Genomic DNA, 14,262 nt, shown 5'->3' with positions numbered 1-14,262 from the left:
CTGGGGGCTATCACCCCCACCAAACACACACATTTCACACACACACACACACACACACACACACACACGCACACACGCACACACGCAAACACACATTCACAGACACTCACGAACACAAACACTCATTGGGCTCTATCTTGCACCCCAGTCATTTTGCAATTGACTTTGTATACTCGCGCTTTTGTCTTTCCTATTTTGCAGTCAGTGCATATTGGAATTTTCCCTCCACAGGTACATGCCTGTAAATTAGGGAATTCAATTGCGCCCACAGGGGCGGTTCAGCAAAAAGATGGGGCATGTTCCGGCGCAAACGTTCACTGTTGATATTTTGCAGTTTCAGAAAACAATTCCGCCACAGACCAGGAACTCCCTGGTCTAAAGTCTGTGGCGCAAATTCAGATGCTATTTTAAGGGCGCATGCATGGCCACAGGCCTGCATGAATAAATGCGTTGCACACCAATGACATCCCCGTGCACAGACGGAAACATTCAAAGCCTTGATAATATTTGTCCATTTCCCGGTTTTGTTTGTGCATTGGTCACCTAAAAATTTAGTAGCCTATATATTACAACATCTACATGCAATATCTTTACAACAACAACGCCTAATTACGACCTATTAATTTGGACAACTTTATACAGCCCTATAAAGGCTAAAGTTACCTTTAGTTTTGTTCCAATTTACCGTTGTGTATGGCTTTAAACATCGCGTGCACAATGACCCCGAGCCACCCTCCCAGAACCTGTTTTCCCTTGGTCAAACCCTGGTCGAGTAGCGCTGTCAGAAACTAATGAGTTTTTGCAGTCGTAATGGTACCAACTTTTATCTCATAAATTACCCCACTAATAATGCCCTGAATGGTACGAAACTTCTGCAGTAGTACAACTATGACCTTTAGTCCAATAACGAGGCATTAGAAAGTTTGTAAGTGCACCAGGAGTTTATTTAAATAAGACTTGCCTGATTATCTGCTACTATACTGCTATAACGTTTCTTCCGTGATTTGGGAAAAGCCTGTAAAAGTCCTGGCAGGAAGCGATTACATCAACGTTTTTTGGTATATACAGTTTTTAATATTTTTTTTCCGAAGTGTTTACAACTTAGTGTTAACTAATAATTGTTGCAAACTGGACTATGAACAAAATAATAGTACATTCCTGGATCTACATCCTTATGCATGCTTCCTGCCAGGACTTTTACGGCCTAAGCATTATTCCAGCTGCGCTAAGGTTTTAAGCACCACAATTTTGCCTACCTTGTTGTAGCCCATCTGAAATAACCCCAAGCTTTGCTATGTTCCCTCCATCCTTTCGTTGTTTTCAAAAAACGTTTTATATCCATGATGGCCTTGAAGTCTTGAGTTAGTGAATTAGCTTAAATCAGCTTATTATGTGCTGTTAACCAGCAACCATAGATAGTACAAGAAAGCAGCAAGTATGGCTACAATTTCTGTAGTTGCTGCATCCATTCATTGTTATTCTCTCTCCTGCTCAAACAAATGTTGTGCGTGCATTAAGTTGATGATAACGTGTTCACAAACTCTACTTTACAGAAAATATTGTAAATAGCCTACTGTCATGCAGTTAATGGGATACTGTGCAGAGTTGGAAAGTTAGGTCAACTTGGAAGCTGTTTCTCGTTGTTAAGTTGCCTGATGGTAAGGAGCCCTTGCCTGTGCTGCGCAATGCACACTTTGCTCCTCTCATCTATACAACGTAGTTCCCATTTCTGCAAACCATACATAATTACAAAGAAAAATATTACCACACGAGGGAAATCAGTGTGGTGTCCATTACAGTAAGATGTGAAAAAATAGGCATAAATCTAGCATACACATTTTCACGAACCACGGATGTGTTGATGACATAAATTAGAAAATATTAGAGGACTTAAGGAGACGTGATGTTGAACTGCATGCCGATGCCATTTAACCCAAATGCCCCAGCAGCAGCACTGGAGAGAAGAGATTAACTGACAGAAGATATGCATTGTCTATAGAGAGGTAATGTTAGATTACATTGTACATTGCAAAAATATCACCATGCATTCATAACTTTGTGATTCAGTGAGAGTGATCCCAAAACATCGGAAAGTATGTCTTTGTAACAATTCTGTATTACATTTTGTCAAGAGGAAAAATCAATAGCTAACTGTTCCCAACTGAACAGTGATTATAGCGCTGTAAGCGCTCCTGGCTGCGCCTGGCAAATACGCCACCATAATAGCAATCAGCTATGGAACAAGCGTGCCCATTGTTAAAGGGAATGTGAGATGACGCTCTGATTGGTTTATTGCACGTTACGCCCAAACCACACCCATGATTAATGTAGCTACTTTAGACCATCACATTTTAGATTTGCATCTGGCGCAACAGTCAATTATCCCGCCGGTAAAATAGCAACAGCGCCCAAGATCCGCCTACAAAGTGACTTGCGTTTTGCGCAAAGACACTTCCGTTTTAGACCATTAAAATAGAGCCCATTGACTCACTCACAAACACACACACTCACTTGCTCTCTCTCTCTCGCTCTCTCGGTCTCTATCTCTCTCTCTGTCTCTCTCTTTCTCTCTCTCTCTCTCTCACACACACACGCACACTTTTCTCCCCCACCAAGAACCTGTCCAGCAGATGGCTCCTCCAAATGGCTCTCTGCATCCCAATAACAGCGCTGGACTGGGGAGAGCGGAGGGGGGTGGGCCAAGGTGAACCAGAGCAAGACTACAACTAGTCTTGCTGATCTTAGCACTAGAACTGACTAGAACTGACATTTGACTGTTTAAAAACAGCACTCACTGATGCACTTATTCTTATTGTACTCTACCTTTTTGAATTGTTGAGAGAATCGCTTTACAGTAAAAAGCTTAAACTGTTAGCCATGTTTTTAGTCGCTTTAGTGCCATCCATGCACACTGCGCAACATCACTTGATTCTTTACAGTCAGGGCATATGATAGTCTATGTGAGAGGGTAATGATCAGTTTGTCCTAAAAGTGTCCTAAAAGAAGTTTTAGTCCTGAGACTGTTGTCCTGGCAACTGTTTATTTGGAGGGTCAGTAAAGCATGAGTTTTGCAGGACAGGAACAACACATCACGGGGCTATAGTCCATCTTGTGTAATTTTGACATTGTGTGTAAGTTTGTGTGTGTGTGTGTGTGTGTGTGTGTGTGTGTGTGTGTGTGTGTGTGAGAGAGAGAGAGAGAGAGAGAGAGAGAGAGAGAGAGAGTGACTGGTGATGGGGAGAACCCATTAAGACAGTCTCCGTGTTTGACAGAAGTGTGAGTGAATGGGTGAGTGAGTGAGTGAGTGAGTGAGTGTAGTTTGTGTAGTCCAGTTTTCCTTGCTTTGATGGAATGAAACTTTCATGTGGGGTTTTATTAGCGGGTCCGTTTTCATCCTCTGGAGCATGCGGGGGACTGTAGATCTACTGACTCCTTCTGCAGTATATTTCCTGTACCCACTCATTGCCAACAGGAAACAGAGAGAGCTGCAGTTCCCAAATAACAGGTACTTCAATGATATCCCACCCCTTGTAACGGTGCACATTTATTGGGTTGATATTTCATGTCGTAAAATTTAATAGGATTCATTGCGAAACCTGCGATGGCTTTTTGTGTTATTTTACACACTGCCCGCACACCGATTGTTATTGTCTGGGTGTTTGAATGACAAACTCATCTCCAGGCTGACAAACAGAAAAGCTCTCTCTGTGAACAGAGCCAAACAGTCGTCTTCTTTCTCATTTTGAACTGATACGGAGTCGACTAGCTGTAGGGTCTCGTTGGAGGGGACTGCTCTGGACGGACACGTATCAGAGGTGCTGGGCGAACAACAGCGCTTTGCGTTTGCTTTTATTTGTTGAAAGGCTGCTCTCTGTCCTGGAGCCAAACATTGGAAATGTTTGTGTGTTTCTTTCCAGTCAGCACACAGGGACAATTGTGTGTGTGCATGTGTGTGTGTGTGTGTGTGTGTGTGTGTGTGTGTGTGTGTGTGTGTGTGTGTGTGCTTTTGCGTACACACTTACAAAGACTCAGACATAAACAGGACACACACACACACACACACATACACACTCACACACACACACACACACACACACACATACACACACACACACACACACACACACACACACACACACACCCTGAGGAGATGTGTGTGTTTGAAACAGGTCAGCTAGCATTTAGTCCTGTCTTTTCTTTTTAATGAAACCTCTGTATTCTTGCTGGAATGAGAGCTGATGATTGCTGTGGCCTAGTCTCAGGAATACTCCGGAGGAAAATTCTCTCTCTCTCTCTCTCCTCATCCCCACTGTGTTTCCAGAGAGAGGAAAAAAAATTAGAAATAAAATCCTCCCACAGACAGAAAAATAAGACAGCAGCCGTGTAATGTTACGATGCATTACATAATTTGCTCTGCTCGACAAACCTATCTAGGACAGCTCATGACGTAGATCTCATTCTCCTACAGCAAACCGCTTTGTTGGAAAGGGCTGTCCACTAATGGTGTCAGGACTGCACAGTCTTCGTAAGTGCTGTGGTCAGGAATCACACGTATCGTCGCTGTGAATAGGACCCGACAGCCGAGCTTGCAGTTCTCCAGCAGACCACTGGGGGCAGTGCTCAGACATAGGACCCCCCGGAACTGACCTGCAGCACTTAAGCATAATGCAGTTGAAATGTATGGATGTGTGTGTGTGTATGTATGTGTGTGTGTGTGTGTGTGTGTGTGTGTGTGTGTGTGTGAGTATATGTGTCTCCCTCTCTCTCTCCTTCCCTCCCCTCTCTCTTTCTCCCTCTCTATATCTCTGTATGTGTGTTACAGTGAGAATGATGTTATTACAGAGGGTCCTTATTTGGACCAACCCCTCTGACCTTCAGGAGCGTCCTGATGAGCCAGCCTGCTGTGTGTGCATCTCTAATGGCATCGGACTCCATTGGATACTCCGTGGCGGACCAGGCTTCAGTCCTGGCCGTCGGTTTCTAGACATGTTGCGGGCTAACTCGTGCTGATGGCTTGTTGCTTGAGTGCTCTCCGCAGCATCTGGCTGGAAGAGGTTGACAGATGTTGCAGGGATTTCTGTGAATGCTAGAGCTCCAGACGCCCTCTCGCTTCTCCCCCTGTACTCCTGGTTTAGGCGTCTCCGTGGCTGCTCGACGCGCGTGTCGGAAGATTAGAGAGAGAAGTGGCATGTTTACTACTTTCAGTGATTAGAGAACATGACAAATGGCGCCAGGTCTGGACTCCAAAGCACTAGTTAAGGGGCAGCCGCGGCCTACTGGTTAGCGCTTCGGACTTGTAACCGGAGGGTTGCCGGTTCGAACCCCGACCAGCAGGCACGGCTGAAATGCCCCTGAGCAAGGCGCCCAACCCCTCACTGCTCCCCGAGCGCAGCTGTTGTTGCAGGCAGCTCACTGCGCCGGGATTAGTGTGTGCTTCTGTTCACTGTGTGCTGAGTGTGTTTCACTAATTCATGGATTGGGATAAATGCAGAGACCAAATTTCCCTCATGGGATCAAAAGACTATACTTATACTATACTTTACTTATACAGTTGCTTCAGGTGGACGTGTCAAGATGCTCGAGAAGCAGTATCACCAGTAGGCTTGTTTTCAGATGTAAAGGACACAAGGCGAATGTCTTCAAAAGGTCTTCATAGTGTATCCTCTTTTGGTTAGGCGAGTTCATTGCTGTAGTATAGTTCACAAGTGAACTGTTTTGCATAAACATTTGTAAAGCTATAAGTCAATTTAAGAGACACATAAAAGACCGAAGGCAGTTATACTAGAACATAAATTCATTCATGACAAGAAGAGTTAATTTCATTGACTGAAGTAATTCAAGGTGCTTTGTTCTGACACCATAAAAAAAAGAAATACATTTTAAGGGGCATCATAAAATAAATAAAAAAAACCTTTTTAAAAGTTCATCCTGCTGTTCATCCAAAGATACGAGGGGGAAAAAAACATTTTTGAGATTAGCCATACCTTGGTCAGCTCTAAGATCTTCAGGTACACATGGCTTTCACATGTCTGTGTTGCTAAGATTGCTTTTAATAAGAGACGCTACTACCTTAGTGGTGCCTGAAGACTCAAGCAACCTACTAGTTTTGTATTCCTTAAGCATGCTGGGAATCTGATTTGCCCGTTGAGAGATTGTAGGAAGAAGTTTAAATCAGTTCTTTCCCTAGCCTGAGGGAAAGGAAGATCGTACAGGATGAATTAAACCTGCAATGTCCTCAGTTGGGATTAGTTAATGCTCTGGTTATAGTCTTCTCAATGTTCTGTATCTATAATGGTCTCTTTGGGAAGGGCTATTTGCTGTCGTTCAGGTGATAAAGGCCTGAATGATTTTCTCTAAGATGAGGCTGGGCATGAAATCTCTTTGTTCTTGCTTTACTAAGATGGAAGAAGCGTTATTCACTTATTGATTTGACATAAAAGCTGAAAGTATTGGAAATACTTGAAATTCTCGCCTGCTTCTTACATTTTAAGGCCTTAGACTCAAGGTTAATGTTACAGGTTTTTTGTCATTGTTGTCAAACAGAATAATCTCTGTGTCATCCGACCAGGACCAGTACAAACTGGGACACTACTAACCCTGTAGTTGTTTTTTCATACTTCTGCCTCAGTGCTCTAAAGTGTGTCTCTATGTTTATATATATATCTGCTCTGGTACAGTGCACCCAGGAGTGTCGTCTCAGCCGCTGGCCTCCCATTCGGCGGAGCCAGTCGGGCCCGTTTAGGCTGGCACTCCCGGTGACAACGAGGAGGCCGGCGCGACGTGCTGTGTGCATTAAGCAATTCTGTGGGTGCCAATCAGGTTTAGAGGCTTTTAGGGGGACGGAGCTTTGACAGGGGCTGCGGACAGCTGAGCCGGGCAGGCGTGGCGGCTAAGGTAGCGGAATGACAATGACTCCGCAGCGGAAACCCTCCCCCCACCCCCGTCTTCTCTCGCGATGCCGCCCCAGCCCCTGTGCTGAAGCAGCATTTCATTTTCTCCTCCAGTGTGACAGACACAGATAACTCAATTTTTGAAGCCAAACACACTGGCAGCACAATCACACCTGGGAAGTATTAGTTTATGGGCAGAGGCAGTAGATGGGGAAATTAGTTGTTTGAAAAGAGGGCCTTGTACAGTAGGCAGGCGGAATCTCATAAGGACATTACCGGGGTAAAATCCGCAAGGCTACTCTCCTGAATCATTGATTTCTCTTTGGTGTATTCTCTTGTTTTGATAATCCGATTGCAGCTCAGACTCACTGATGTGGGCCGTGTGCTGGTCAGTGCTGCGTATTAGATCAGGCATGTTAAAACGGTGTCCATGTCCTTGGTGTCCAGCTGAACATCATCTGGGCTGACCGTGGCATCTAGTGCAGTTTAGAGGAAAGCAGTCGTTTAATTTTCCTCTGTGACAAGATGCGTTTTATCATATCATTTTATTTGGTAAATGTTGGAGAAAATGCATTTGGAAGAAAAGAAGTGAAGTGGAAAATTTAATTTCAAGTGGCGGACGTTTCAGAGGAGTGGGACTAGCCGCAGAGAGTGAACTACTGCCTCATGCGAGCCCAAGTGATTTGTCAAATTATTCAGGGAGAAAGAGTTACTCCGACACAGCATTTCTGAAACCATGACTTATGTATATTATAAATTCCAGGTCTTTTTGCCACCTTCCTCTTCTTTAGGATTCATGTTTTTTGTTTTTTTTTTGCTTTGGTTTATTCCTTTATTTATTCATTCTTTTTTCCCTTCGCTGTGGGCGGGTGGCACAGTTTGTGCTGTGCCCGCTCCGTAATTGTCCTAACTCTGCATAACATGAGCCTCTCCGTGCGTGAGGGGGATTCAATACCCCATGTCCACGCTAGAATTGCATTCCGTTTCGAATTCTGTCGAGGCCAGCGTTATTTTGTGTGAACAAGATTGAGCCTTTTGCTGCTGGAGCATCTGGGCTTGGGCAGCGCTCCTGTTGAGGCAGGGAGGTGCGTAGAACACATTACCCCAGCTAAAAGTGGCCTTCCGATGCTTGTGGAGATTAGAGGATCCCCTGCGCTGTTCCCCAGTCTGCCGGGAGTCAGTTCCTTCAAGAAGGAAAATGCTGTTCTCCATGTTTGCAGGACCTGTTCTCTCTCTTTCTCTCTCTCTCTCTCTCTCTCTCTCTCTCTTTCTCTGTCTCTCTCTCTCCTCTCCTTCCCCTGAGCCTCCCTTGGTGCAGCCTAATATAAATGCTTTATATAGATTTTTTTGGCTATGGATGGAGGTCACCTCAATAGCGTGCAATCATTTCTGTTCCCTAGTCTTACCTGTCTGAGTGCCGCTTCTATGTGGTGTTATCTGGTGAACATTTTGCATGTGGCGTGGCGTGGCGTGGCGTGGCGTGGCGTGGCGTGGCGTGGCGTGGCGTGGCGTGAAATTGTATTCATATAACAATATGAGATGCATGTTGTTTTTTTAAAACAAATCGATCGCTGGCTAATGCTGGCATATGGATTATATGGATTAAATGTAATTCAATGCTGAATTACAAACAAATAAGTAAATTGTTTGCATGCATTCAAATTGCTGTCCTCAAAGGTGTTGCTTATACTTTTACTTCCCCCCTGCCTCCCCTGGTTTTATGTGGTGTAAAACATGCACCTGTAAAAAATGGTTTTACTGGAGGCTGGCCGCTGGTCTCTGCAGGGTGTTTTATTTTTATATTTCCATTGATCTGAGTCACTTGATTTATGGCCGTGTGCGGTCTGGGAACAGTTGGAGCCTGAGGTGTGGACGGCCTGTTAGGTGGCACTGGTCAATCCTTTGGCCATGATTATATTCGCCGAGGAAATGTTCCCCTTCAGATGACAAAGCCGGTTTTAATTGCCGGTGCAGGCTGCCTCTGCATTATTCATACGGCGCCATGTGGTTCGTACCCGTATCGAGCCGAGCCGAGCCGAGCGGGGTGTTAATGCCCAATTCACGGCTGCACAGTCAGCTCCAGGCAAGTGCTGCTGATTGACAAACAAATACCTTTACATACAAATGCAGGGATTTTTAATTGGCCAAATGGCCAGTGCTGTGGACTTGCTCAAGGTTAAACAGTGACAGTGTGGCATACTCACATACTTCCCCTCATTCCCTCAACATTCTGTGCTAGCTCACCTCCTTTAGCCAGAGACACAGCACTAGTCCATAGAAATGCATGGGGTCAGTTTGTAACACCAATATGGCAGTTGCTACACATATCCCACCCCTTCCGCGGCAAAAAGTCGACATGTGAATACATTGTGCCAATCATGTGGTGTGTTGTGAAGACATCGTGCCAATCATGTGTTGTGATCTTGCCGTTGGAGCGAGGTTGGTGTTGTAAAGCCTTGCGCACGCACATTTCTGCCGAAATAGATGCCCGATAAGTGCCCAAAATGCATTGCAGTATAGCCACCGAGAGGAAGGACTTGCCTAAAAGGACTTTGCTTCAGCCTCCTGATATTTCATTGATATCTAACAATTAATCACACTTACTGTAAAATAAAAGAATGTTTTGTAGTATGGCTGTATTTTTCCACTCATATTTACACTATATCTGTATGGCTCCTTAATCACTGTCCCACTGTCTATAACACAATATGCCAAACTTCTTGTGAAGTTATTTCCAAACGGGAGTAGGCTATTGCATGGCTCCTTAAAGGAGAATTCCGGTGTGATATTGACCTAAAGTGTGTTTTCAATAGTGGTGCTTCGGCATCGGGCTAGCCATGCAAATAAATCACTGTTTTACACCGTTTACGAGGCTCAATTTATCTCCACACTTCATTGGTAGACTACCGAAGGCCCTGACATTTAAAACTAGACATTGAGAACTTTGAAAAAGCACTGGTAGTTTACTTACAAGACGATTTATACAGACAGTATCTTCACGAAGTTTAGCGTTTACACTGCAGCCATCTTGAATTTAGTCACGATAAGTCGAGCGACGAGTAAGAATGAACAGGTATGATAAGGGATCAGATTCCAAAAATAATTCAGTGGAAATGCATGGATTCCAGTTGCTGCTACTGGAAGAAACTGGAATCCATGCATTTCCACTGAATTATTTTTCGAATCTGATGCCTTATCGGTATCATGTTTCAACACACTTAAGGTCAATATCACACCGGAATTCTCCTTTAATCACTGTCTCATACACATACCTTATCTAACACAATATGCCACACAAGTTCTTGCAAAGTCCATGGTTCTTTCCAAACTGAACTGTTGCAATGCTTTGTTAGCTGACCTATCTGCTTGTGTAGTGAGACCATTACAGATGATTAAAAATGCAGTTGTATGTCTGGTCTTTAATCGGCCAAAAAAGACACATATAACTCCTCTGTTACTTGCTCTTTATTGCCTTCCTATAGCAGCCAGAATTAAATTCAAATCCCTTTTCTTCTGTGATTCCTCATCATTGGAATTATTTACCTAATGCTTTCCGTTTCAGTTTTGGAATCTTCAAAGCGTCTCATCTTTTTACCGCGTATCTAACCTGTTAACTCTCCTTACAGTCGTGGTTTTTATATGTTTATGGTTACTGTTATTATTCCGTTAAATGTAATTATAAATATATTAATAATTTTAATGATATGTTTATTGATGTCATTGTAAGTCACTTTGGACAAAAGTGTCCACTAAGAACAGTAAACAGAAATATACAGAAAATATACCTTTTCATTGCACTGATATTGATATGGAGCGCCTTTGTCATGAGTGCTGCCTACCTGTCTGGGAGTATGGAGCACTCTCACTAAGTGTGCAGCCCCTTGACGATGTTAACAAGCCACTGAAACCAGACGCAGCCTCTGACAGTCATGGTTGCGCATGTGATTAAGGAGCAAATGTGATTTGAATGGCGGAGAACAGTTTGAGACTGTCAGAGGCGATTATAGTGTTTGTGGCATCGTGGGCCTGGTGGCCAATGCCAAGGAAGAGCCAGGGAGGGAATGATGGGAGGGGGGTGGAATGGGGGGATAGGGCCCAGGTTGTCGTTTCCATGAGGATATCAGAGTCAGATATGCAATCTCATAGGAGTCCCTCTCTTCCATAAAGCCGTTGATCCTAGGGGAGTCAGTTTCACTGACCAGTAATCTCCCATATATAATTTTTCCTTATGAGTTCTCTAATTAATTTTTTTATTTTTAATTGATTATATTATTATGTGAGCATGAAATCCAAATGCAGGTGCAGGTGTTTGAGTCCACCTTTGTGTGTGCTGCGTACACGTTTTTTCACTGCTGAGGAGGTGATGCCTAACATGAGGTAGCTGACTACAGGTTCCTCATTCAGGCACATTGCAGGAGTTTGGTCTGTGGTCTGACTGGGATAGGTCTGCCCCCGCCACATTGGCTTTTACCGCCATGACCACGACGCGCTTCAAGTCACACATGCCCTTCATTTTCAATTACCGGCACTGAGGGGGTTGTAAATGTCATGCATTTCTTTTCATGAAACATCGCAGAGAAAGTGTCTGGGAGACAGAGAGAGAGAGAGAGAGAGAGAGAGAGAGAGAGAGACAGAGAGAGAGAGGAAAAAGGACAGAAAAGGGAAAGAGTAAGAGAACAGTAATCTTCCACCACTTCATCTGGTAAGCTGAAAGGGTGATGGAGGGAGAAAAAGTGTGCAACCTTTGAAGGAAACATGTTAAGTAGGGATTAGTCATGACCCAAAAATAAGGTTGGGGATGTTTGACTTTCATGCTCCGACTGCATTAACATTTGCGAGAGAGGGTCAAGCTAGAAGTCTCACAGGTCATCTTGACCTACGCAAAGCTCTCTACAGTTTAACACACACACACACACACACACACACACACACACACACACACACACACACATACACACACACGCACACTCACAGACAGACATACACAAACACACACACACACACACACATACACAAACACACGCACATCAAAAGGCTTACTTCTGAGTCCAAGCTTCCTTTTGTTGTCCACTTCTGTTTATCAATGTGGTCCAACCCCCTTACACCCCCTTACACCCCCTTTTTCTCTCTCTCCCTGTCTTGTCCTCTCTCTTCCCTTCTTCGTCTCTCCTATGCTATCCTCCCTCTCCCTCTCTCTCTCTGTCCCTCGCTCCCTCCCTCTCTCTCTTTACTCGTGGACATTATTGATGTGTTTGCCCACTGAAACAGGGCCGGGCCGGGTGCCAGACTGAGACTCCCTCCCACGTCTCCTGTCCTCTGTCCTCCCCCTTGTCCTTCATGGAGACGCTTGGGGGATCATACATATCGATCGTATTAATCAACACCCTGTGGCCTGAGAATCATTACTCCCGTCGCACCGTGCCCTGCCGCACAGGGAAACTCGCTGAGGCTGTCCTGCAGGAGTCGTCGTAAGAGCTGCTGAACCTTTTTTAGCATTCTGCTGCCAGACCCTCGCTAAATGACTGTATGCGTTATTGTCCACTTTGTCGTAATTTGTACCGTGATGATATAATGGCCTGGTTAAAGAAGCATAGTGCAAGTGGCATATTATAATCACAGCCTTTCTTGAAGAACACAATGCCGGGCCATTTCGCTTCGCTGACACAGGTGTACATTAATTGCATTGTCGGAGCTGAGACGGGAAAACATGGAGCAATTTCAGGCAGCAGACGTGAGACGAATGCTTTCGCCTCGTCGTCTGATCCATCAAGGCGAACTTGCTCGGTATTGACCCTGATTTCTGCATTACATTCATCTCGTGGTGTTTTGTTGCAGTTTGATGTGCTGCGCACTGGGGGAAAAATAATAAATCGTGCACAGCGCACATAAGAGTGGAATATGCTTTAACTTACAGAATTTACTCCTACACTCACACTCACTCACACAGGGAAATGAACTGCCATAGTCTTATTTTACAGTTCAGTTCCATTTGGTATAAAGATTTTGCCTTTTCCATACTGAATGGGTGTGTCAGTTAATTCCATTATCTTTGAAGCGTCTTTGACGCTGTGCCTCTCCCTGATTCCCCAAGACCATCTGCAGGTAATCCACATGAATGTGTCAAATAATGGGATTCTGTCAGACACAACATCCGTGTGCTACTGTATGGCCCTGACCGTTGTGGCGGACACTCCTCTCTTCTCCTCTCCACTCCGCTCCTCTCCTCTCCTCTCTTCTCTTTGTTTGGCTTTTGTATACTCGGTGAATCACATATTGATGGAACACGATGCTCAGCGTGGTCGCACACCTCTATTGAGTTGGTACCCACAATGCAAGCTGTCATTTGCTCCCCCCTCTCCAGTGCCTATCCCCTTATTATTTTTCTGAGCGCCGCGGCTCTGGCAGACCTTTGTGAGAGACGGTCGCACCGTCCTGAGGAGGCAGGCTTCCATTTGCTCTTCCACAGCCGGATTGTTTATGTGTCCTGCTCACATCTTAATGTATTTGTGTCGTGGACGGACTCCCATCTGAAATTGACTAGCTGTGTGTGTGTGTGTGTGTGTGTGTGTGTGTGTGTGTGTGTGTGTGTGTGATTGATAGATAGATAGATAGATTGATAGATAGATAGATAGATAGATAGATAGATAGATAGATAGATAGATAGATAGATAGATAGATAGATATACTTTATTGATCCCTAGGGGAAATTCAAGGTCACAGTAGCATACAGACAACACACACACATTCAATAACAGCAGAAAAAGTCATTAAAAGTATATAATATAAAAAACACAACTAAGCAATAAGGACTGTAGAAGATACATAATATACTAAATATACAAAATACAAATTATACTAAATAAAACTTAATCAAAATCAATTCTAAAAAACAGTATCCACATAGTGGGTGAATAATCAATCAGGTGCGCTTGAAATGACTGAAGCAGGGACTGAGCCTGTGGTCCTCTGTGCATAAGGTAAGGTGAGGTGCTCTGTGTGAATGAGTGTCATGGTGATGGTGCAAATGAGTAAGTCAAACAGTGCAACAGTGCAAGAATAAAGTCTATATATCTATATATAAATAACTATATTAAGAAAGGTGTGGTATGTGGCATGGAGGGAGGGGTTGTGCATATGTGCTAATACAGCACGCAAACAGTGAGGCAGAAGACAAATGTAAAGTGACTAGTGGACAGACAGTTCAAGACATTGGAGGTGGTGAAGAGGCAGACAGACTATGCGGAGAAGTCTATTTCTCTTCTTCCCTTAAGTGATGCATTAAACAGTTCAATGGCCCTGGGATTGAATGACTTCCTCAGTCTGTCTGTTGTGCAAGGCAGTGAGCGAAGTCTCCAGCTGATCAGGCTCTTCT

This window comes from Alosa pseudoharengus, unplaced genomic scaffold (assembly GCF_046254945.1).
Source record: "Alosa pseudoharengus isolate Yale_2024_CS ecotype anadromous, Long Island Sound unplaced genomic scaffold, YU_APseudo_1.1 YU_APseudo_1.1_scf_10, whole genome shotgun sequence".
Taxonomy (NCBI): domain Eukaryota; kingdom Metazoa; phylum Chordata; class Actinopteri; order Clupeiformes; family Clupeidae; genus Alosa; species Alosa pseudoharengus.
Note: the sequence above shows the minus strand (reverse complement) of the source record.